This window comes from Montipora foliosa, chromosome 3, assembly GCF_036669935.1.
Source record: "Montipora foliosa isolate CH-2021 chromosome 3, ASM3666993v2, whole genome shotgun sequence".
NCBI lineage: Eukaryota > Metazoa > Cnidaria > Anthozoa > Scleractinia > Acroporidae > Montipora > Montipora foliosa.
In genome coordinates, this window is record NC_090871.1 from 45,810,894 (window position 1) to 45,833,393 (window position 22,500).

At 35.3% G+C, this 22,500-nt stretch overlaps 2 protein-coding genes and 1 pseudogene across 1 annotated transcript in view; 1 reads left to right on the forward strand and 2 right to left on the reverse strand.

The window, feature by feature from the left end:
• LOC137994898 (tachykinin-like peptides receptor 86C) overlaps positions 1–22,430 on the reverse strand; it is a 73,541-nt gene extending 51,111 nt beyond the window's left edge. The window contains exons 1-2 of the mRNA XM_068840480.1: positions 22,043–22,430; positions 21,890–21,934 (exon numbers count right to left, since the gene is read on the reverse strand). The gene's annotated coding sequence lies outside the window, so the exon portion shown is untranslated. The remainder of the gene's footprint in view (positions 1–21,889; positions 21,935–22,042) is intronic.
• Positions 1–22,500, reverse strand: part of LOC137997499 (neuropeptide FF receptor 1-like) — a 259,845-nt gene that overhangs the window by 172,901 nt on the left and 64,444 nt on the right.
• LOC137997504 (dynein light chain Tctex-type 5-B-like) overlaps positions 1–22,500 on the forward strand; it is a 192,007-nt pseudogene that overhangs the window by 140,542 nt on the left and 28,965 nt on the right.

The following is a 22,500-nucleotide window of genomic DNA, read 5'->3' on the forward strand; positions in this document are numbered from 1 at the left end:
GCTCTCATCCCAACCCAACTCCATACTACTTTACATTTGGCGGTTACATATTTTTGATCTCGTATTTTCGGTCTCATATTCTTGGAAATCTATATGTTTTATATTTCTGCGAATCTATGCCGTGGCGAGGCAGAATGGATCCAACGCAAAATTTATTTTGGAACTATATGTTATTTAAAATGCGTGACTTTCTTAGAAAAATCACAAAGCATGGCATTCTCGGAAATAAATAAAGGGGGTTTCCCCGTGATTTTCAACCAATGAAAAGTTAACCCATAAATTAACCAAAACCGAAAATACAACCAAATGGTTCAAATTTTGGTTTTTTTTCTGGTTGGACATTTTGTGTTCAATCCTTTAAAAGAAATGTTATTTTAGTGTGTTAATGTTGTAATGACCGTATGCATTACTTGTCATACCATTGTTGTGAATATATCGCTTGTCATCAAAGCAGGATAATGATACTTTATTAAGCTCATAGCTCCCAAGTTGATGCAAGTTGCTTCTGATCGTTTTCATGGTGTGTTGCATTTGTTCGCTGTTGAACAGTACGTTTTTGTAATTTTCATGAGTGATGTTCTTCTTAATAATATTTTTCTTGATTCCCTTTGCCGTCTTTCCGCCTTTGTCATTGTCTTTAATATATGAATACATTTTCGATCTCAATCCGACGAATTCGGTTATCGGTATGCCTGCTGCCTCGTCTTTGAATTTACCGATTACTTTTTTGTTTGTCTTGTCGAAATATGGTGAATCTTCGGGATAATCACTGTTATCGAATTTGTCTTTATCATTCCAAAAGTCTTGATACGCATCATTAGTTTCAATTTCATAGGTCAAGCTGTCTGTGTCTGTGAATAATAATTTCGCTCTGCTGCCGTATTTTTGTTTGATAAAATTGTAGTGGAAATCATACATTAGTGTCTTACTAAGATCTAGGATACACATACCCACATATGCCGGCCTGTTTAGGGTTAGTGTTTCTTTGATTTTATGCACTGCCACTAGATTTTCATTAAAGATCTTGCTACTGACATATGTTGGTTTAGCAGCCATTTTTGACAGTTTGTTTTCATCAGTTACCAATCTGACATCTACTCGCTTTCTAATATTTTCCATTGTTTTGCCAAATACACTGTTGTTCATAAGCTTGAAGAAGTCTTTCTCAAAAGCATTTTTGGCATTGGTTCTCTTCTGCGTATTGAAATCGATATATTGCTTTAACCATGCGGATTGATTGAACTCTAGTGCTCGATGGACTTTAGTTATTTTCAAACCACGATCGGTGTACAATTGTAGGTTCCTATAATGAAGAACATACTTTTCTTTGTTGCTTAATGTAGGTATCAGTTTATGAACTAAACCAGTTGATACATTAAATTTATTGGCTATTTCTTGGCAATAATTAGAAAGCATATCTTTGTTGACTTTGACCTTTTCGGCTGCTAGCGGATAATCATTATGCAGATCGTGTAATTCTTTGGGATATTCCAAATCAACTTCTAATATCAAACCTTTATTGCTATTTTCTTTATACTTGGCTAGGTCTATCTGATCAATCTGGTTTTTAGCCAACCATTTAAAACCACCAGTTGGAAGGTATTGGCTCATTGCCCAACCATACAGATTGTTAGCATCTAGATACATTATATACTTTGAGGGCGCCTTCTCATCATACGTTTTCATGTATCTATTATTAGCTTTGCCGTATCGATTTGCTATGTATGATGTACCACCACGCATGCCCTTTTCAATGAATTGAAACATATCAATATCAGTCATAAGCTCCAATTTAATGTCAGTCATCTTTAACATAGCATCCCAAGAAAGCCCAGGACTGGTAAAATAATGACAGGGGTCTAGTTTGTAGTATTGCAGACAGGTCTTTCGAAAGTTTTCAAACACATCAGCTAACAGAAGGATGTCAGATTTAAGATATAAGTCATGGTACTCGCCCATATTTTTTAGATCAAAAGTGTTCCATACATTTTGAGCATGTTTGTATTGATCACCTGAGATATGCTCATCATTTAATATACTGTAAAATTCTTCTTTTGGTGGCAGCTTTTCATTGAATTTTTCAAAACTGTCCATAAAGTCATATGGGTATACTCCCTTCTTACTCATCAAATCAAGCTCTTTACCTTTGAATTTTTGAGAAGTATATATTAATGCTTCTTTTGGTAGGTTGCTCACCAGTTTATCAAGACTTGAGCTCATGAATTGAAAACTATCAATAAAGGTCAGATGATTACCAAGCATGAAAGCCATATACTTTTCCATGTTGTTTGGTATGGCATTGATATTCATTTGGCATGTTTCACCTTTCTTGTTTGTGTATGTATGCTTTTTAACTATCTCACCAATTTCTTGCATTATAAAATGACTGTCATACCCACGGAGATTGTGAAACATAACTGGTATTTTCTCAGTCCATCTGAAATTTAGGTTACAATCTTGGTGAGCTGATCCTCTGTATTTACCTGTGATATGGCAATGGTCTCTAACTCTCACATCATTTTCATTGTATTTTTTATTGCAGATATGACATTCATTAGCTTTTTGAAATTCTTTTTCATCATCTTCAGTCATTCTCAATGGTTTATTGAAATATTTTTTCATGATCTTCTTGCAATATTTAACTTCCTCTAGCATAGCTTCCATAAATTTGTAAACAGCTTTTTCACCTCTATAAATTTGTACTGGTTTTGTGTATTTATCATCATAACAACACACAACCTTATATCCATAACCACAGTCTGTGTGTCTCTGATAAGCCTCTGTGTACGATTTATCATCATTAGGTTGGCAACCGGATATCTTTTCTGTTATAGCTTCAAAATCTGCATAAATGACGAATGGTACTGGTAGTTGTTTATGGAAATTATTGAATTTTAGTATGTTATCATCTTTTGTTGGCATTTTGATAGCTTGTGTGCCATTTACTTGTATGCAGTTTTCTTTATGATCAGTTAATACTCTTTCAGAACTGAAACATTGTAAGCAATGCATACAGAAGTGCTTCCTTTCCTTGTGTTTTGTTTGATTGTACATGAATTTGTTGAAATCTTTGATCAACACATAATGCTTGTTTTCATTTTCTGTTATAAGAAGCAGATTCATGCAATCTTTATACTTTTCTTTTGACACATAAATGGGATATTTTTGTTTGTTTTCATAACCGAAAACATTGATGTTAATTTCATTCTGCTTTTCTATTTTGTTGTACTGTTTGGTAGTCACTGGAAATTCAATTCCTGAATAATTCAAATTTTCAATGAATGCTTTGTCTGATTTTTTGATTCTCTGTGGGTATTTGTCTTGAGGATTGAGATGTCTTATGTGGCACCACCTGAAGCATTCATTATCCTCATTTTTCATGTTGATCAATCCTTTTGCACTGTGTTTGAGTTCATTTGGTAATTTGATGTAAGAAGATCCTTTCATTGGCTCGTATTTTACCACATTGATATAATGATTTTCAACAGATTGAATAGTCCAACCAGATCCCTCTGAAATCCAAACTGCAATCTTGTTTAGTATGACTTGTTTTGACAAAGATAAAGCTAGTTCAATTTGTGTGTCATTTGTTATTGTTTGTGGTTGACTGTTGAAATAAGCCGTTTTGATGATTTTTTCTTCTCGCCCTGTTTGCTTTTCAAATGTGACCCTCAGTGTTTCAACAAACTTTAGACCTTTCATTGATTTTAATATTTTTCCAATGTGAATGGCAACAGCCTTTCTTGTATTTTGCAGTTGCATAAGTGGGTCTTTGCTGTTTTTTATGTTGATTTCATAAGACTTCGTAAACCCTTTTAAAGCTTTGTTCGTTTCTTGTATTATGGTCCTCGGTAATGGAATTGGTCGTTTTTTGGATCTAGGTGCTGGCACTGGTCTGTTTAATTGTTCTATTTCTTCCAGCCATTCAGAAGGAGGAGCAGGCAGTCTCTGCCTCTCAAAATAGTCAACAAGTTCTTTTACACTCTTTCTTGGTTTTGAGATCGGTCTTGTTTTTGTCCTCGGTGCGGGCACTGGTTTTGTATTTTGTTTTATAATCAATTCTATTAATTCTTCTTTGCTCAGATTTTGAAGCGAACTTCGGTTCATAATATTTATCATATTATTTGCCATTATAATATATCTATAGATAATAATTCTTTAAGTCAAATTATGGTGCGTTTACAGTTCAACACATACGGGAAGTATGTATTTAACTTTTTTAAAAGAGAAGTGATATGAATAAATTAATTGCTATTTTCATGTTTATCATAAATGTAACCCGTATTATATGTAAATGAATTTTTGAAATGTTTCTTTGTTTTTAAATGGCAATGTTTGCCAGCAAGAGTGTAGTTTCTACCATTGTTGCATATTTTACAGTACCATTCTTTATGCAACATGTAGTCGGTTTTTATTTTTCTTCTTTCTTCATCAGTATAAAATCTTGGGCGGCCAACTGGTCTTCGATCTTCCATATTATATTACTATATATTTTATTTTTTATATATTTTGTATCAATTTCAATGGTTTCAAAAAATCGCTGTACCTTTTAAACTCTCTGAACAAAAAATCCATTTTGACATCTATGATGTGAAACATTTTCCCGATTTCTTTCTTTGGTCCTCCTGTTTTCAATGCTTTGATCAACAATGGTACTGCTTCTGAATGAACATAATGCATATAACCTGCGTTCCTGACCACTATTTCACAAATCATTTCTGTGATCACTTTTCTTACAGCCATGGTTTCAATTATTTCGCTTCCTCTGAATTCCATATGTTAATATGTTTTATATTTCTTCATCAGATTCCTGGCTTGTTTCCTGCGAACTGCAGCAGCTTTCTTCAGATATACTTTCTTGCGATGGTGACCAATCGGAATCTGAACCAGAGTCTTGATCGCTCTCATAATAGAAACCAAACTTTTCTTCATTTTCAAACTTGTCCATATAATATAAGTATATATTTTTATTTTTTTATAAGTATTTATGCGCGTTTGTTTCGCCACAATTCATATGTTTTCAATGTCTTTCAATGGTACCCAACTATTGAAATCATCACTGTATCCCTTCCATTTCACTAGAGCTTGTTTCTTCTTATAGTCCCTCCGAATTACTTTATCAATACGAAAAATATCCTGCTTCGCTTTTAATAATTCAGGTTCATAAAAACTCCCTTGAATGTCTTCACCTCTGAGATCTTTTAGTTTGTATGTTATTGGATTAGTGTATTGGATCTTATCAACTGTAAACACTTCTTCGGTCCAATTTGGTGTGTAACCCTTGTCAAACACATTCCGTTTATACTTAGATATTCGAACCTTATCACCAACCTTGAATTTTGGTTTTTGTTTCAATGTTTCTGTATCACCATATAGATTGAAGTAAACGGTTCCTTCATTCCTCTTGTTAGATGCTTCAACGGGTGTCATCTTTATGCTTGAATGTTTTGTATTATTATACTGTTTTACTAGTTTGGGCAGCATGTCTAAATACTGTGTATTACCTTGAACAGTGAACTGTTTCCACATTTTGGATTTGATTGTCCTATTCCACCTTTCAACCACTGAGGATTTCTCCTCATTTTCAGTGGAGTACATATGTATTCCATTTTTCTCTAATAAGTCCTTCAAGTGTTTGTTATAGAACTCTTTACCCTTATCAACCCATAAATACTGTGGTTTTCTACCTTCCTTGAATATTGTTTTAAATGCTTCAGTGACAGATTCACCTTTCTTATCCTTTAATGGTACAATCCAACCGTATTTGCTGAAAACATCAATAACCATAAGAAGATACCGATAACCTTTATTCCATTTGCTAAACTGTTGCATTTCAACCAGATCACTTGCCCATATTTCGTCAATATGATTTACGATCACACGCCGCCGAGTAAAGTTGCGTCTTATGGATGCATGTAATTCATCTGCTAATTTTTCTTGCCAGTTACCCGACGGCTTTTTCCGTTTTTTGAAACTCCAAGACCTAGTTTCTGCTTTGTATTGATAACATTTCTTGCCAACCAATGCCCCCATTGTCTTTCATTATACGGTACGTTGTCTAAAGCTTGGACCATTTTCCTATCTGCTTTGTTTTTACATTTCCTATCATCCTTACATACTGAATAATCAACATCGTGTTGCATTGCTATTGCATCAGTTTTTCCAGTGGGCATATCATATATTTCCAATATTTGACCAGTTTTTGGGTCATACTTCAGTTGATTTTCTAAATCATTATAAGGTCCGGTGTAATGATGCCCAGGTAATGTCCATCCGCCTTTTGGTTTCGGTAATTTACCAATAGCTTTGTGAATGTCAACAGCACCGCCATCAAGATCTTTTCTGTTTGTTGTGTATTTTTTATTCGGTCTTATTTTTGTTGACAATTGATTGAGAGCTTCTGATCCCACTTTATGAAGTAGAGGATTCATTTTTCTCAAACCATAATCGATTGCTTTTTTCTGCAATTTTGGGTCTCTCATCAATTCGGAACCATAATATCTACCCATTTCAACGGCTTTTTTGCCAAGATAAGGTACTCCTTTAGTTAAAAATAATTCTGTTCCAGTATTAGCAATATCACTGAGTAAGCCCGCTCCCAACGGGCTGATTAGTTTCCCTGTTGTTTAACAAATTTGGTCTTTGTAATACCACATTCAGCACAAGTGCAAAAGAACATTAGTCTGCCATTTTTAGCTGTTTTGTAACCTGAAGGTTCAACACATTCAGTCACTTTCTTTTGTTTAACACAATATGATTTCATAATATATATAAGTTAGATATTTCTGAAATAATGTTGGATAAATCTCTCATTTTTCATTGTATCATTTATGTCGAACACTTGTAATAAATCATAATACGAATTGCCCTTATTCATTTCATTTAGAAAGTATAAACAGAAATACCCACAAGTTGTTGTTTGTATGTTTTGTATCTGATTGTTTTGATGTAACAAAGTGAGATTTTTCTTTTTGGCATGATTTACAATCTCTTGAAATGGGGGCATACCAAACGAATCGAAATAATTTATCACATTATCTTTGACATATGTTGCAACCCAATGACTTCCGCTCATATAAGCTGGTTCCAGATTGTAAATAAATAACGCCTGTTTATGGTTGTGTGGAACTTTTTCATCTCTTGACAGTACATCATTGATTGGTATGTTCAAATATTTACACCATTTTTTCAGATCGTGATTGGACATAGGTATGTTTTTGTGAAATTTTGGTTTCACAATATTGCCCCCAAAATGGGTATGCCATTGAATGGACTGTTTTTTCCCAATAGTAACCCTTTTCCTTTTTTGGTTGAGGATGTTTTTTTTTTTCTACCATTACCAGTCACATATGGCGGATAACTATAAAATGGAGGGGGCATTCCCATTCTAGGTGATCCTTCACCATGCAATCTTGGTCTACCTACCCTAGGTGCTCCTCTTCCCGTTAGCTTTTTGACAAGATTCAAAGCCAAAGGAATTCCAATGCTAGCTAACAGAGTTCCTAGAAATCCACCTGATTGTGTTTTAGTCGGTGTTATTTTAACGCCAGATCCTGTTTGAGCCGCATTCATTATGTCTCTTTGCTGTTTGGTTGTAAACATATTCAGATATGGCATCAGTTTGTTGATCGCCTGGAAAGGTATCATCATGGGTAATGGCATAGCACCACCTTTTTGACCCGATCCTAACAATTTTTTAGCTCCGGCTTCTGCTAAACCACCAAGAGCACTCAACCCAAGGGTTTTACCAATTGCTGGTAGAGCTCTCATACCAAGTGACAATACGGTGCTCAAAAGACTTCCGCCTACTTGTTTTCTGATATTGGTCTTAGCAAGCTTAATGTCCATTCCTTTGTTCAATTGTCGATTTTTTTGCAATCGTTTTTTCACCATTGCTGGAACATAAAGAGTGTCGTTTCCATTAAGAGAATCATTTGTCAGTCTTAGAACAATTGTTTCCCTTTTATGGTAAGCATTACTCAGATTCTTTTTTTGATTATCTGACAGTCTTACGTTTATTTGATGAAGTTCAGTCATATAATATATGTTACATAATTCCAGTCACAAAACATATACAAATAAATATGTGTCATTCATGGGCTTAAACTATAACCAATTCATTACCCACCTTGTCAATAACAACCGACTCTTCGTACAATACAACTGCATGGACATTGAAATCTGCTGCACTATTAGCATTGAGTTTGTACCTGAAAATCAACTGTTTAGGGTCTCTTGTTACTTTCTCTGCCTGATATGACAGATCAAAATAGATCAGTGAATACAGGCTGTTATAATTGGCAAGATTCAACTGGGTTCCGGTGTTGTAATCATTTTTTCGCATTGCATAAGACATCAGATCATTGAATATTCTCACTTTGCTTTCACTGTCATATTCTGTTTCTGGGTAGAAAACACCATTACCATATTCGAGTCTGCATGTTGTTAAATAACTGTTTGCGTTTGCTTCATTTAGTTTGAAGGTGTCGAATAGATATGGATTTTGAGTTGCAACTCCGGTTTTAGCCCGTTGTAAATAAACGAAAATTGCTTTGACATTGTCGATACTGGAAGAAATCTGAAAAAAACCACTGACTCTAGCAGGTGCTGACACTGCATATAGTTCACGCTGATATGTCCATTTGTGTTCTTTCATGAAAGAGCTTACAAATTTGTCGTACATACTGTCTTTTGGTGTTAATTTTGGAACCCATAGTAGAAATCTGTTAATCACTACTCTTCCAGCATCTGCTGCTGCTGCCCTATTGATGAGTTCATTGTCGTTCTGGAGATTCAAATTGAATTGCAACTGCATAGGAACCAACATTTTATCCTGCAACTCTTCAAAAAAACTGTAACGATTGAGAGGTATGATCAAATTCACATCTTTTGCTCCTCCTGTTCCATCATTATTGGTAGCTTGTGTAAGCACTCTTCTAGATTCATATCCTGAATTAGTATTGGCTGTCGTACCATCTGTGTCTAAATACCAAAAACTGTTTTTACCGACTGATCTGCTGTAATCATCAGAATATTCCAACAGATTCTTCACAAAAGTGACCTTATGTAGATTGTCAGTGTCATAAACAATTTTCCCAGCACTTTTAATCATCATATGTGCAATAAATGAATGAGATCCGTTTATCACCGTTATTCTATCGGCTGCTGCGTAACCAGCTCCATCTGCTGTTTTTTGTAACTGGAATTGAACCTCGAAATAAGCATTGTACCAATCATAGAAAGAACTCCGGTCGTTGATGGTGAATCTATAACCGTTCTTTTCTTGATGTTGACCGTTACCTGGGGCTCGGATTACATCATCAAGTTGAAATCGCACTAACTCATTTCTTTGCAATAATTCACTTGTTCTAAAAGCCATTTATACTATTGTATTATATAATTTTGCTGTCATGTTATTTATTTGAAAAATCTACGCCTTCTTCCAGATCCGGATATCAATCTATTTAGTATCATATCAGTACTTTCATCTTGTTGTTTAATGGATGAAGATGGGGCTATTGCCCTTTGTGCCGTAGCTCCTTTTCTCAAATTTGCTAATTTTTTCATTATTAGGTCTCCTGACTTTTCTGCCACCGTCTTGCCAATTTTATCACCTGCATGGGAAACCCCTGATTCTAATGCCTTCTTTGCTAATGGCTTAGCAAATTTCTTGAAAACAGACGATGCCACACTCTTCAATGGTTTAAAAATGTTGTCTAAGATAAGCCCAGACCCTTTATGTTGAAATACAAATTTACCAAGTTTTGGATGGTAAAACCTCTTAAATTCATACGGTTTCATTATACTTTTACATTAGATACTTTTTAAAATCAGCGAAAAAGACGTATCCGCTCCATTGAGATCCACTAATCTTCTTTTTCCATCTGTTATCATGATTCTGATTGATGAAATTGTAGTTTTGTTCACAGGATTAAATGTAACTCTTTGTGGTTCGAGGGTGAAGGAGTAACTTGGTCGTAGTACACTGGTTGAAAATGAATAAATGATGTCTGTTTCTTCGCCGTCAACTAAACTTTCGTTTACCAAATCGCAATGAATATTGAGTACGTCTGTGTCTTGACTGAGATTTGGCACTCTTGGTCCAATATGCGTTCCACTTGCTAATATCTTTTTGTCGAAACCGATCAGTTCATTAAAATTACTTGCTCTTAAATCAAGTTGGTAATTTGCAGCTAATGTAACCGTGACTCTGAATGTTGTTTCGTTGAATTCAAGAGTCATCGGATACGTATCACCAGTTTTCGTCACATTTTTAATATGTCTGTCAAAGTCCGTATAATTCCATACCCCAGCTGGAAAGGTAATGTCCTTAAAAGTTGAACCATTATCGGAGCTGTATTTGATTAATTGATTTTTGTACCCAGCATTGACATTGAACCAAGTGAATGACATGTTAATGACTCTGTTAAGACCGATAACGTATTGCTTATTGTTGTCTAGAGTTACAGGTCTGGTGAAATTTGTCGCAAAATCTTCTGGTTTATTGTTCCCTTGATTTTTCACACTGTAAGATGATAAAACTATCTCTCGTTCCATTATGTGATTAGGTTACATTAAATTTTGAAATATTGTTTGTATAATTTACCATATTGTGATCTATTGATTGTCGACATTTTCAACAATGTGTCCAATATAGAAACACCCATATTTCGCATGTCAATGCTTGTATTGCCAGCCAATATCTCACCAATGATCAAATCCAATTTTTTTATGAGTTCTTTCGGTTTGTTAAAAAATATCACATTGCCACCTTTTTGTTTTTTCCTACCAGAACCTTCCATTGTTTTCATTTTGTTTTGATAATGTTTTATGTATTCATTCAGAGTTTTCATAGCGCGATCCACTCTTTTGTTTTCCTCTTGCCTATCAGCTTCCGTTATATTCCCACTTTTGTATTGCTTTGTAACGTTTCCTTTGTAGGCTTTCAATTGATTTCTTTTAAATTTAGCCGCATTGACGATCTTATTGAGATATTTTTTGTTTTTTCGTTCAGTCATTTCTTGTTGATTTATTACCTTTTCAACAGAATCATAATTTGGTATACCAAGATCACCTAATATCTCATTTTCCATATCTTCTTCATCCATTCCATAATCTATCTCATCGTCGTCATCATACTCTGGTGGTAATTCTGGTTCTTCAGGAAAGTACTTAGGATCAACATACATCTCTTTTTTTCCTTCCAGAAGATCTTGTAAAGACTCTTCATATGTTGGTGGTTTTGGCACCAGTTGTTTTTCTTGCTGTGGCAAAACAGGTTGTTCAAATAGATCACCAAGATTCATATCTGGAACTTCATCCTCTATATCAATGCCGTAATCAGGAACTTCTCCTTTCTTCAGTGGTCGTTTTTTCCTTGGCAACCTTAAAGCCTGATTACTATCAATAACATCATCTAATTTACTTGTAATTGGTTGGAATACTTTTGAAAATCCCTGTTGACTGGTCTTCTGATCAATATCATGCTTTGTAATTGCATTATGGACATAATTGATCTTATCCCCTAATTCAGATTTACTCTTTGCGAGTTCTTTCCACTTAAGTAAACTCATTTTTGTTATATTATTACTTTACATAAAAATGGAAATTCATATATAAAAAATAACATTTTACGCCGTGTTGAACACCATGTTATACACCATGTTATCGAAACAATATACCCATATGATATAAATGAAGATACCTAATTATGATACTGGCGACGATGTTGCCATAAACTTCACACAACTACATGATTTTATGCCTGATCGATGCTTCCGCATGCTCATTTGTGGACCTTCTGGTTCGGGAAAAACAAACACACTGATGCATATGATTCACAATCTGTTGTATTTTGATAAAATATACCTTTATGCAAAAAACTTAGAGCAGTCAAAGTATCGGAATCTCATGAAAGAGTTCGAACCATGGAGTGAAGAAGCTGGTTATGATATCATTGAAGCAAGCAATGATAAAATAATTCCTGTAAAAAATCTCAATGGTGACAATCAAAAAATTGTGATATTCGACGATTTTGTATGTGATAAAAACCAAAAACCATTAGTTGACTATTTTATACAGGGGAGACATAAAAACTGCTGCGCCATATATTTGAGTCAAAGCTACTACAAGACACCAAAAGATATTAGATTAAACTGCTCACATTTTGCCATTTATGATTTTCCGAGTACTAATGAAAAAAGTCTCATATGTCGTGAAAACAATGTCTCAAAACAATTATACGAGAAAGCAACTAGAGACCCTTTCAGTTTCATATATATTGACAAACCTGAGAAACAAGTAAAGAAGAATTTTGATGAAACAATATAAATCAATTGTATATGAGTTACTCGAATGGTAAATTACCTGAAGACACATATTCACATGAAAAAGTTATTGAAATAGTAAAAGGATTGCCTGGTGTTGGTTTTAAACTAACAGATGACGGTGATTATGATATGCAGAATAAAAAACTGAGAAATTTAGATTCACCTCAAACGAATGACGATGCAACTACTAAGAGTTATGTTGATAAAGAGGTTTCTGGGTGTTTAAAAATAGATGGGAGCAATGCAATGACTGGCGCCCTTAATATGGATAATAGACGTGTTGAGAATATCGCTCCTGCTAGGCATGGCCATAGTGACGCTGTCAGTAGTGAGCATTTGCATAGCTTTTATTTTGAATTAAATACAAACGATGGAAAGATAGAAGCCCAAAATCCGATCGACATGAAAAATAAAAGAATCTCAGGAGTGCAAGATCCAATATTGCATTCAGATGCTTCTAATAAATTTTACGTTGACAGCTCTTTTAATTTTAAAGCTGATAAAACGGAGCTGGCTAATTATTTGAAAAAAGATGGAAGTATTTCCGTAACTGGCAATTTTGACTTTGGAAATAATAAAATCAGCAATCTTGCTGAAGGCACTGGCAATTCTGACGCTGTTACAAAACACCAATTACAAACTGGTTTATCAACCAAACCCAATACAAATCAGGTTGTGCTCCGTGATGGTTCGCAGGACATGACTGGAAATTTAAATATAAACAACAACAAGATCATCAATCTTGCTAATCCGACAGGTAGAAATGATGCCACTGGAAAAGGTTACGTTGATCGATTATTTTTAGATTCACTTCGTTTAGATGGATCCTCTAAAATGACTGGAAATTTGGATATGTCTTTGAATAAAATAATAAATTGCGGACAACCAACCGGTGCCAGAGATGTGACTAACAAAGCTTATGTCGATTCTGAGATTGGAAAAACATTGAAATTGGATGGAAGCGGTGTAATGACTTCTGTTCTAGACATGAACAATCAACGAATAATAAATCTCGGAAACGCCACACATAATCAAGATGCCATCACTTTGAAGCAAGTGAATGACGGTATTGCAACTGTTTCTACCGAAAACAATAGATACACAGATGAACAAATAGAAAAAAATAAGAAATATGTAGACGACGAAATAGTGAAGAGTCACATAACCACACATACAAACAGAGAAAATGTGCTGAAATATGCTATGGATGATGGGGAATTTACAGAAGATTATGGAATACAGGATGCCAATTTAGTCAACTATAATGACTCACCACATAAAAACAACAAAAAAGCATTTTCATTCAATGTTCAAAAGGCAGCAGATGGTTCCAGTCTGTTTAAAGGACGATTCGATTTTAATCTATTCAAACTGATACGTGACAATTATAGCGATAAATATACTGTGTGTTTAGAAATATATTTCCTGAGAACCGGTTTCGATGTTGAGTTTAATTCATTGCAGGTTACTTTTGAAAAAAGAAACATGAACACCGATAGAACCACAACAGTCAAAACCAACACAGAGTATAAATATTATCGCTTTATCATGAACTTATCACCAGATGGTTCTTCACCAACTATCGAAAGACGGTTATATGTAACTGTTCAAGCAAATTATGACAATAGAAGCCCAACTCTTTTACCATTGTATGCCCTGATTTACGGTATAAAAGGCGAAGCAAAAAACAACCTTGATTTCACAATTTATGATTACAATTTGGCTTATGAGATTGTAAATGATCAATTTTTAATGCATGTGCCAATCAATATGAATGGTAACAAAATTTTAGGGTTATTTGATAAGATATTACCGTCTTACGCCTATGGAACCACTTTAGAATCATCACTGGGTTGTGATTTTAACATTTCTAGAACAGTACATCTAACATTTACCAAAATTTATATCGATAAAATAAAAATTTATGCTAAAAAAAGATATCCATCAGATTCGGATCACGATATTACTTTTTATGGAGACAATAGTGTATTTTACAACATAGATTTTTCAACAAGCAAAATACTTACTGTCAATATCAATCGATATTTTGAAAACATAACAAACATACGAATAAATTTTGAGGATGACGATGGGGATGGCGTAAGATCTTATGTTTACATTATACATTACAAAACATTACTGATTAATTGAATTATATAATGCAACAGTATATGACATTGTATGTAAAAATTTAGATGGTACACATCTTCTTGACGATAATGGTGACAGAATTGAATACACCATTGACTATCACTCTGATGATGATTTTACCTATCAAGCTCAAGCTCAACTTTCAGTAAATGATGATGGACATATAGAAACTGACAAAAATCTCGTCGTTAAGGCTGCTACGGAAGATAACCATGTTGTCATAAAAAAACAACTTGATTTGAAGTTAGACAGATCGACTTTTATTATTTCGAACAGTCTACCTGGTATACCAGTGTTAGACAAAATCAGCATTGCATTAATTCCAGCTTTATCAGTAGTCACAGCCGATTCAAATGATAGAGTTAGTTCATGGATTGATCCTGTGAATAATATCGATTTTTCACAACAAACCAATTCAAAAAAGCCTCTTCTTCTGAGGGATTCATTGAAAAAACTGTTTTTTGTACGTTTTGATGGTAGTGATGACTATTTGGAAAAAAAATCATTTGATGTTTCTAAAATAGCAGGTAAATCTGGTAACACATGTACAGTAATACTGGTTGTCAATACAAAAGCAATAACGAATCAATCTCAGTTTCAATGGGGGCGTGGAGCCGTCAGATTCGGTATGCATATACCATGGGGAGATGGTGCAGTCTATATCGATTTTGGTTCATCATCAAATGGCCGACTTAATATGCCTTCTTTGACGAGTCTCTCTGGTAATATCGAAGTTTGGACAATTCGTATTAATGGGACAAATCTAGAACTCTTCAGAGGCGTTACATCAATCAGTGCGATTAAAACAGAAACAATTTCTGCTACTCTTACAGGTTCAGCACAAGAAATATTCATTGGATGTCAGGTTCATACTGATGGCACTGCTGTGAATTTCTGTGAAATGGATTTATATGCTTTTGCCGTTTGGGCTAAATCTCTGTCTGATGATGAATTGAAAAATATGTTCAGATTCATTCAAAATCATTTCGATTTGTGATGTGGATTTTCAAAATATATAACTCAATATATATGTATATCGACAATTTATTACGATTTGTGGAATATAGTTTTCAAGAAGCAAAAGAAAAACATCCATGCATTAATGACAAAATATTAAAATCAGCACTTGTTTATCAATACCTGCACTTTTTCTATTTTAAAAGAGACATGTCTATGAATGAGATTCTTGAACTCAATGATGGCGAAATTGGTCTTCTTGGACCAGGTAGTGGCTGTCTAACATGGTTACTTGAAAAGATCTTCGGTTGGATTGATATATTAAATTCACATAGTGTATTACATGATGCTTCCGGGAGGTTTTATGACCACCATAAGCTCGGTAGAGGTTACACTTATGCTATTTCAGAAAAATACACAACTAAACTGATTAAAAGATCACCTTTTTGTGGTCAAGTCAGTGGTATACTGTATTGTCTATGCAAACGATTAACAATCTGAACTATATATATGGAAGATCGAAAAAAGAGAATATTTAGCTGGAACCATATTTCAGACAAACTCCCAGAAGATCAGGTCGACGAACTAAAGAGCTATTATAAGGCATACCATAGAAAGTGTTGGGCTTACAAAAAGGCTGTTAAACGCTTCAAAAAATTCAAACTGTTAGGAAATACTGTTTCCATTTTAACCGGTACTGGTGGAATTATTAGTGCTGTTGTAACTGGCGGTATAGCCCTAGTAGCTATCAGCACTTGTGCTTTGTTAATCAAGTCTTACATGGATTTCCAATCACTGGATCTTAAAATACAAAATTGCACATACGCATACCAAAGTTATCAGCATCTTTTGAATTCAATAAAAGACATGTTGCGAAGTGGTGAATTTAATCCATCATTTCACACAGAATTAAAAAATGTAGATGATTTTGTGACTGATGTTTGTCCTAGTGTTGATAAGTTCTACGCTAAATACAATGACAAATTCATTCCTTAACTATTTCATTAATTCGGTCTGATGCCAATGACAGGATGTCTTTCCAATACCGTTCATATGATTGAAGTGTCTTTTTGGATTTACTCGTCTTGACCTTTTCAAAAGGAAGATCAAGCATTTTAAATATTTGTTTCAAAATGAAATTTATGTTAATCATCCGCTTTCTATCAATGTTAACATCTTTCACAACTTCCCCGATAGCCGCAAAAATTCGAATTATTTTATCCATATTTTTTACAGAAATCTGGAAACCATTTTTAATGGCAATGTTATTCATTATGTTTTCTATATGATATTTTCTTTGGTAAACACTTTTACGATGGAATCTATGCTTATTTGAGTGAAAATCGATAAATTCTATTAAAGGTGTATAACCTTGTACTGTTCCGCATTTTTTGCAAACTATGATATTATCTTTCACTATCTCTGGCTGATCGCAACATTGATCTGTTTTTTTCGTATGTTTACCTATTTCTTTATTGCAAAATGGACAAATTACTTCTTCCATATTGATTAACTCTTCATGAAGTTCTTTACAACTCATTATACTATTATATGAGATATTATTTTAGGTTTTTTAAAAACATATAGTGCCAAAATAAATTTTGCGTTGGATCCATTCTGCCTCGCCACGGCATAGATTCGCAGAAATATAAAACATATAGATTTCCAAGAATATGAGACCGAAAATACGAGATCAAAAATATGTAACCGCCAAATGTAAAGTAGTATGGAGTTGGGTTGGGATGAGAGCATTTTTACAAAATGATCTCATACCCCCAACTCCTATACTACTGAAGCCATAATGGATTAAACTGTTGGTGTTCACTTCGTATCTATGTTTTATCCGTTTGCATCGACTTAAAATAACGAGATTATGACATGGTGTCAGAAGTAAACCACGCACCGTAACCTCCGCCATTCAATTTCAAGGTATGACAAGAGTGACCAATCAAAACAGTTTGTGATTGGAAATCTAAACATCTACGAGATACAAAAACAAACTTGTGAACACGTAAACCTGAAATATTGCAAATCATAATGCTGACAAACACAAAAGCAAAGGAAATGGATCATGCGTAGGACGTTTTGAATATCTGAATGATTTTGGGTTAGATTAAAGCGATATATTAGAGAGATTAAGCTTCGCGTTTACGTGAAAAGACAAACGCGAAACGATGGGCTGCTTTGTTAAAAATTCCCAAGTCTTAGTAATAAATTGGATTAACGAGGAACCATTGGTTCGTATGCAACACACGTAATCATGAGAAGAGTCACGGAAAACGGAATTTGAAATGTTATGCAGGGGTAAGTATTTGAAGGTAAAATAGGTATTTGTAGACTTTATGCTTCGATGTATTGTGCCCATAAACAAGTATCTGTTCTTCTCCTTAAACGAGATTTTACTGCCCTATCAGTAAAATACGGTTAATGGAACGTGACCGTACTAAAAGGGCTATTCAGGTCGTGATAGTTATCTTCGCGTTCTTTGTAGGCGACCGTTCAAGGTCATAAATTCAACGGTTTTGTTATAAATAAAACGAGGACATAAAAACCTTGTTGCTAGATCTCAGATAATAACGTACACCTGCATTGGCCAAATCTGTTAAAGCCTCATTCATTATTGCTAAAGAGGACGTGTAATACCTACTTGCTACATTTTAAAGCGTGCAACTGGCTACTTTAATAGACAGGGTCTAGCTATAAAAGCCTCAGTTAGTCGTCCAAGGTTCACTTGGCAGTTTGTCTTCTATAGTAAAATCAACGTTTTTCCCCTCCATCCCTCCCTCCCTTTAGAGATGGGTTGGATATATCGCTTTGCCGTCATTAAAATTGGGTCAGTCCTGCGGGTGTGGTTAAGTCTGCGCAGCGACTTCCCCCAAGCTTGTTGGCTCGTTTGCCTTTGTACATTGCTCACTAATCAATACTCTTGTCCGATCCAGCACGTCCTGTTTACCACTCAGCTCGTAGTGCTGGGGAGATAAGTGAACTTGTGTCATGCCACGCAATCTGGAAGTCGTATAGGCTAACCAGCCGCAAGGCAGTGTTCCCCTCAAAAAAAGCCAATACGTCTGTTGTCTCGTTCTGTTGCGCGTTTAAGGGCTAATTATGCATGTTGATACCAAGGAACACCGTTCAGAGAGTTTGCGTTCGCATTTCTATCTTTATTTCTCGAGAGTTTCAATACATGACGCGAAATAAGAATGACAGGCCAATGACCCACACTACAGTATTCTATCTTTTCTTCTAGCTGCCCTTACCATTCCGGAAACGAAACATTATTTTTTTGTTTTTTGAGATAGTTTCTTGTTAAAAGTCTGATCCACCGCATGGCATATTGCTGGTAAGTTCAACCTTTACAGGGACATAACCTAGAAAAATCCTGGTTCACATTTTATTGATCCTAGTAAAACAACTGTCAAGGTGATGTTTTAGTGTATGGTTCAAATGTTGGTAGTGAATGTGCAGCTATGTCACTATGTGCTATTATATAATTATGACAGGAAATTAATTACTTCCCCGTAATTATCAGTTATAAATGTAGGAAATGGACTATACACCGCCTTATCAAGCTAATCGAGACAAACATATTTCATCTTAACAGAATTAGCTGCAAAAGTCATAGCGTTCAACACAACTTTTCAGATTCAATACAGCCCAAGTCATACTGGTAGTGTACTTGGAAGTTGCACAATAGATTTTGCCTGCTGTATGTCTTTGATAGGTACTTTCCAAAATTTGGTCACAGAGAATTATTATTTCTTTTATTTTTTTCTCAATGCATGAGTGGGCGGAATTCAACAAATCCTGCAATCTGATTGGTTCTGGGAGCGGGCGGAATTTTCTCATCCAGCCTGCTCACGGCAGGCGGAATCCTAACCTTGATTGCGTGAGCTAAGGTGATGACCTTAAATTGTCATCTTTATTTTTTTTTTACACCGACTCTGTTTACATACAGGGGTTATTTTTCATTAGGCAAGAGGTTTGGAAATAGAATTCAAATAGAAAAGATTTCTCTTTGAAACGTTCAGTTTGTAAGGCGCTTTAATACTGCATTCACTATCAAGGGCGATGCGAGTCAACAATTAAAACAAGTGATTTCAGAGAGGGTGGGAGAGAGAGAGAGAGGAAAATAATAAATAAGTTATTTACCGGCAAAGGGTCGGTCCGTATAGCAAAAAACTGTGACATCGGTCATGAAGAAGCTGCCCTCGGCCTGCGGCCTCTGGCAGCAATTTCAAGGCTTCGGTCACAGTTTTTCCCTATACGCACCTCCCAGCTGACAAATAACATATATGTATTCTGACAATTGGGTGCATATTACTATGAGTATTTAAATTACAACAAATGGTATATTTTAAATATTTGATTCTCGTGCTCTGAATTCATTTGGCATGGCCTTACTCAAGAAACTTGTGTTCTTCTAAAAGTATTTTCAAGTGTCGAGATATGGTGCGCATCTTCACGTGTCGCGCACGTGACAAAGTGACCTTTATGTGCACCACTGCACGAAAGTTGGGTCATCTTGGAAAGATGTTTTCACATCTCACCTTTGTTGCTCTTTCATTTGTTTCTGCAAAAAATGTTTTATGAGTCATTTCGTTTCATCTTAAACCGTTCAATTAGCGTTTCCTTTCTCAAACACTGAGCAAGAATACCCATCGATCAGTAAAAAACATTGTGCTTAGCCACTTTGGAATAATTATACTATTTTTACCTCGTTTCCATGGTCCAGTGGTCATTGTCATCACCTGTAATGAAGATAATCTGGGTCCGGATATTCACTACATACACAGTCAAACATCATGAGAATTGTAATGTAAGGCCGATGTGAGAAGGACAAACTTCTCTCTTTTCTTTTCTTTGGTGCTAAATTAACTATACACCACTGTACTTTTGCAGGCCCGAGTAAAGGCTACTTGTAGCCTCTTGTTTACTTTTGCATCAATATTTTTGCACTAAGCAAGCTAACAAAATCTGTTCCTTGCTGAGTTCGCATTTGTTAGCGTTAATAGTATTTTCGGTCCGATGCTTCTGTTTTAAGAAGGGGTATATTGTTCAGGTCACCAATCCGGATACTAACCCCGCCGGATAGGTTTTAACTTCAGTGAACTAGCTGTCAGATGCTCAGAGGGCACAGTTAAACTTGTGGTGAAAAGAAGTTGTGAGGGAACTTGAAAATTATCAACATGTCAGCCCAGAAGCTAATGTTTCTCGCTTCTCTTTTATTTGTTATTCTTCAGAGACTGGAATGCTGTAGTTCAATATCACACATTTCATTGCCTTCTGATTTTCTGTAACACGTACCGCAGGCAACCCAGTCTATGCTTCACGGAAGCATCTCGTTAACTATAATTTTACTTCATAACTTCTAGTATACACCTGTTTAATGAATTTTAAGTTGATGTTATTTTCACCTTTGCTTAATCAACTTCGCAATTTTGATAGCATCAGTCTATGGATTTAATATCGGCTCTTTTCTTTTTTTATTTCTTGACTCGGCACGAACGGGTCGGGTATAGGTCTAGCGCTGGACTAGATACCCCCCTCGCTTGCTTGCACTCTACCCCTGAGGATTCGCGCAGCCATTTACGAGCCTGATGGTGTCGCAGTCGGCTTTTCTTTACTTTCGGGTTGCTTGGTTTTGCCTCATGGAACCAGTATTTCATTTTGCATGAGACTTCTTTAGTTTTCTAAAACTACCCTTTTTCATTAAGTTTGAAGGTTTTTCATATTTATTATTAATTCCTTTTTTTTTTTCTTTGTTGTCTGCACACTGACTAGTTTTTAAAGAACGAATTTTTTTCATGTTCAAATGTATCCTTGAGGTTGACCGGAAGATTGCTGCCTTCATGAGCCGAAGGCAGCGGGTTACTAAGCCGCTTCTATGCCAGGAAATATTAAATATGATAGACAGACACATTCAATCACACACATTTTCTAAAACGAAAAGATCAGTGTGCAAACCAAATGATGCATCATCCAGAAAATCCCCAACCGTTGCTATACCCGCAGTAACGTTTACCCGATACTGCACTTGACATTAAACAGGTGTCAATTTTGCATCTCGTTTGCTCAACTATGGCCAAAACACCTCTAGTAATGAAATATATATATATATATTTTTTTTTTTTTTTACCAGACCGTAGAAACGTAGTTCAAAGGGAACGGAAATCTGTCAAAAACCTGCCCGCCTACAGGGTATTTTTCCGAGATTCCCCTATGTCCTGTCCACTCCTTTCTTTATGATACATAACTTTCTATGAAACTAGAACCCATGAGATCTGTTCCCTATCCTTACAAGAAGGTAAGCAAAACTTCGAGGTTTGGAGCAAACCGCAGGAGCGCAACTTTAATTTATGAAGCAAACCTGTTAACTACTGGTGGGAGATATCCCTTATCGTTCAGCAATGCAAGAGATAAGGTCTCCGATAACATTTAACGTTGGTACATACCAAATGCTCAAATTCTTTGGCTCTTCCTTGTGAAGCCGAAAGAAACTGCGTCGAGAAAATAAAATGAAACCCTGCATTAGGCATTTGCTTCTCGGAAAAGTCTTGCCTTTAAAAACAATGACTTATTATAACGCATTATAGTAACCAAGAAACCTCCTACAAGTACAGTAGCTTTGAGACTTATGCCCCTTGCGCGTTGAACAGCCGTCATTTCCTATCAAACGTTTGCATTTTACGTCTTCATCTACATCTACATCTAAGTTTTACCAACTTGCAATTGACTGTTTGACTTGAAAAGTCACTGTTATTGGAAGCTATGTATACATGGTTAAATTTGCTTGTACCTCAATACGTATTGGCCCTTGTCTTCTTACTTCACTCAACCTCTGTTTTTTGAATTAAGTTAAGGATAATTTATCTGATTTTTAGTAGCCTAGCTAGATATTTAGGCGACCTCACAAGGCAAACCACAAACATGACGATATATATAAGGATCTGGAGTAATAGAATGCATCACGACAACTCCAAAGAAGAAAGAGTAGCCGAGAAAATTGAAAGTACCTCCCAAACTACTGTTTTTGGTACGTGTTTTGTTCTCCTCAAATCTCAAA